The 4014-nt window shown below is 53.5% G+C and overlaps 2 protein-coding genes across 4 annotated transcripts in view; one reads left to right on the forward strand and one right to left on the reverse strand.

Annotated features, from left to right (window-relative positions):
* Rspry1 (ring finger and SPRY domain containing 1) overlaps window positions 1-2079 on the reverse strand; it is a 51732-nt gene extending 49653 nt beyond the window's left edge. Inside the window, exon 1 of the mRNA XM_013354243.2 lies at window positions 1614-2079. The gene's annotated coding sequence lies outside the window, so the exon portion shown is untranslated. The remainder of the gene's footprint in view (window positions 1-1613) is intronic.
* A 263-nt stretch (window positions 2080-2342) lies between these two features.
* Window positions 2343-4014, forward strand: part of Fam192a (family with sequence similarity 192 member A) — a 33545-nt gene continuing 31873 nt past the window's right edge. For all 3 annotated transcript variants that reach the window (XM_013354245.2, XM_005345598.2, XM_026778757.1), the window contains exon 1: window positions 2343-2546. The gene's annotated coding sequence lies outside the window, so the exon portion shown is untranslated. The remainder of the gene's footprint in view (window positions 2547-4014) is intronic.

Consider the following 4014-nt stretch of genomic DNA (forward strand, 5'->3'; position numbering starts at 1 on the left):
CGGGCGGTGGTGGCGCACGCCTTTAATCCCAGCACTTGGGAGGCAGAGGCAGGCGGATCTCTGTGAGTTCGAGACCAGCCTGTTCTACAGAGCTAGTCTCAGGACAGGCTCCAAAGCCACAGAGAAACCCTGTCTCGAAAATCCAAAAAAGAAAAAAAAAAGCCTATTTTTAAAAGGCAACAACAACAACAAAACACAAATAAATTCCTAAATTCTGGGACACCGGCCCTAACAAAACAGCTCTAACAAGTACCACTAAAACCAAGGTTAGTGAAGTGTCACGTACTGACATAGGCTCTTATCTTATTATTGTAACCCATAATAACAGGGATCTACAAAGCAAGTTATCACCCCAAGAAGTGCAAACTCTACAGAAAGTGAAAAATCAAAAGAAGTGCCTTGTAATCTATACTCTGTGGGTACCACAGGCATTATTCGTGGAAGGCAAACCGCAGGCTTATTTACAAATTACAATCCAGGGAGCCAGCAGAGCGTTAACTACCTGTAGCCATCCTAAGGCCAGGAATACAGACAAGAAGTGGGCCTACACTATCGAGAGCAAATTTCTTGGAGAAAAACTTCCCGAAGGAAGTGCTAGCTCCTACCAGCACCAAGAGAAGTTGAAAGTAAATTAAAACTCCGCACACAAAACCTGGAAACCTCTTCATGTCAAGGAAGCAGGGCTTGAAATCAGGATTTAGACTAACATTACCTAAGAAGCTGTAACCCTTGAAGCATACAGTAAGGTGTGGTTCTCGGAGCGCTATAGGAAGTCGACACCTGCATTTATGCTAATCTCTCACATCAACTATTTTACAGATTAGAAAACACTTTATTTCGCAACAGCAATCCGTCCGCATTACCAGACTTTCACACACAGCGTTGATTATTTAAGCTGTTAAGTCACTTCAACCAAGGACAAGTGAGGGACCTGGGAGACTACGGGACACTACTCCAGGCGATAACAGACACCGCCAACTTTGAAAAGTTCAAAGTACAACACTCCAGGGGACACAGCCTCACTCAGACGTCTACACAAGACTTCCTCAGCGGTTCAGCCCGGCAGCTCTACCTAGGTCTCCTGTGAGAACGGGGAGAGCGAGGCAGACAGCAGGCAGGAAGCGATGCCAAATCTGGAGGCTCGCTGGGGGTGCTGGTGGACGACTCCCGCGTCCCACTCTGAGAATCCTCCGTCTAGGACACCTGGTCAGTCTCCAGAGAGAGGGAAGAACCCTGCCTATTCCCGTTTCCGCTTACTATCCCGAACGCAGGCTTTCCAATGGAAAGAGCTGCCCAGAAATCTTGCCTCCCCGGGCTTTTGCCCAAATTTTAGCTCAGGCCTCGAGAAGAGAATCCGCTAGGTCTGGCTCCTGCCTCCAGCCTCTCGGTACGGCGCGGAACTCTCCCCAGCCTCTCTCCACCACGTCAAACCCTCCACCCCTGGCACCACCAGACCTCCCCAGGAGAAGTCTGCTCCCCGCTGAAACGCAAACTCCCTAAAAAGGGATCCCCCGCCCACGGCGTGCGCCCCTCGACCCCTTCCGCTCTGAGCAGTCTGGACGGAGCGTTCCCCCCCACGTCGGGAGCCTCCCCAGGGGGTACCTGCCTCTCACCTGGGCCCGCTTAGCCGCAGTCTCGTCGGAAGGGTGACCCCAGGACCTCCTCCAGGCAAGAGGGAAACACCCTCTTCCAGGAACCGCTTCAGGCGCCTCCAGCGCGGGCCTCGGCGGAGAACGTGCCGGCTGCTTCCCAGGCTCTGCCAAGCGCCACCCACTCACAGACCCCTACCCGGAGCTGGCCGCGGCCCCAGTCCGCTCTCTCCGACCCAGGCTCTAGCGACTGCTCCCTTCCCTCACAGACGTCCCTAGCCTGTAGGCTCCCTCCCCGGCCACGTCCCCCGGGGCCTTCCCAGAGCAGCGAGGTTGGGCTGTGGCACTGACTTCCACTAGCTCCTGGGCCCACCGGAGGGAGGGAACAGCGACAGCGGCGCGACTCCTTTGTGACAGGTCCAAGAGAGCGGTAAAGATGGACGCGAGGACACGGCACAGCCATTACGCGCAGGGCCCACCCCCGCTTCGCACCGCCCGGGCCCTCCCTCAGTCCCCCTAGGAAACGCCCCTTCCTCGGTGGCAAGCCCTCTCTCTCCGGCAGCCAATCATCGCCCACGGCTCGTGTCACGTGAGCCCCCGGTTCGGCCCGCCACCCTGGAATGAACCCGCTAATCCCCTTGTCGAAGGGCGAACGGCCCAATCAAATCTCTCCATCCGGTTTTGGAGCACCGGATTTCCACGAGGCGCTCGGGGGCGGGAGGCCGCCGTTGATTGGGCTGCGCCGCCGGAAGCGGGGAGGAAATTTGTTGTGGCGGTGAGGAAGAGGAAGCCCCGAAGGGTCAAAAGGAATACAAAAGCAAAGTCTGCTCGCTTGCTTTAAACCGTTGTTCTTTCAGTCTTTCTGACCTATTTTTTTAAGAGCGAGCGGCCTTGGCGGCGGCGGTTTGAGTTAGACGCCGCGGAGGTGAGGGAGGCTCTCCTCCCGCGCTCTGGGAGGTGAGTGTGGCCTGGGTCCGCGCCGGGAGGCGAAACCAGGCTTCTTGGCCGAGGCGAGGGTGAACTACGGCCGGAGTTAGGGTTAGGGCCCAGACTCGTCTTCAGTTCTTGCCCGTGCCCGGTATCCTGAGGCTCCTGGGCTGGGAGTTTGCGGTGGCCGCCCTGAGCGGAGCCACGAGAGCCTGCGGACGGCGTGGGGATCGAGGTGGGAGGTTCCGACCCTCTCTCTCTTGCTCGCCGGGCCTCTTGCTGCCTTCAGCCCTTTTCTGCTGGCTGAAGTTATCCAGGCCTCAAGTAAGCAGCCGCCTGTGTTGCACTCGGAACCTCTCCACGCTCCTTAGAAAACGTGGCATGCCCGATTGAGAGTCGTTGAATCCCAGAGTGTAGTTGCGGGATGGGAAGCACATTTGTTACGTGTTGTTGCCATGTCCCAATCGCTGTGCCCCGCACATTCTCTTCGGATAGGAAACAAGGCGGTGTGCCTATTAGAACTACGACCGATAGTTGGGATGTCTTATTTGAGAGTCGGTGCCCCTTGGAATGTCAGTCCACGGAGAGGGAAGGGGCGACCTATTGTTCGTGGAAGTGCTTCTTAGAGGAAAACACGATTTTAAAATACAGGTCTTGTACCTCACCCCTTAGTCTGCTTGGTTAAGTCTATAGAGTAGGAGCCACAAAAGGCTAATATGAATCTGTGGTTTAGGATTTACGGCGACTTGTATGTAAACCTGTGAGACAGGTTTCGTTGGTTACGTTAATTGATTTATTGATGTGTCCCCAGAAACACCATTTGGAGGAGCTCAACATGGCAATCCTGAAATCCTATGTCCATGGAGGTTGGAGGAGGAGGGTCGGGGTTGGGGGTCTGTCAGTTGGAGTCTAGCCTGGCCTACATCAAGACTGTCAGGAACCAAAGCAGGATAAACGAACAAACTAATAAAATGGTTTGGAGGGTACTGCTTCTTAAATATTTGAAAGGAATCTGGTTAGCTCTCCTTGTTAGAAGGAATTGAATTGAAATAAAGGCAGCTTGTGTATTTCGATTTGATCCTAAGATGAGCTGTGAATAATGCCTACGGGTTTGAAAGTAGGACAGCCCAATTACCGTTTGAAGTTGAAGTCTTAATGCCTTTAAGAGGAAATTCTGGTTTCTTTTTTGTTTGTTTTTGTTTTTTCAAGACAGGGTTGCTCTGTAACTGCCCTGGCTGTCCTGAAACTAGCTCTTGTAGACCAGGCTGGCCTTGAACTCACAGAGATCCACCTGTCTCTGCCTCCCTAGTGCAGGCGCCACCACCGCCTGGCCAAAATTCTGGTTTCTAAAACGGAAGAATTATGCGAAAACCATTTACCTGGCTGTCACCCTTCATTGTCACCATCCAAGGATCTGAAAGTTTGCTTAGAGGCAGTCTTCTGCCTCAGAAATTGAAAGCCACCCTTTTTTTTTTTTTTTTTTTTTGGTTTTTCGAGA

The sequence above is a fragment of the Microtus ochrogaster genome, chromosome 4 (genome assembly GCF_000317375.1).
Source record: "Microtus ochrogaster isolate Prairie Vole_2 chromosome 4, MicOch1.0, whole genome shotgun sequence".
Lineage (NCBI taxonomy): Eukaryota > Metazoa > Chordata > Mammalia > Rodentia > Cricetidae > Microtus > Microtus ochrogaster.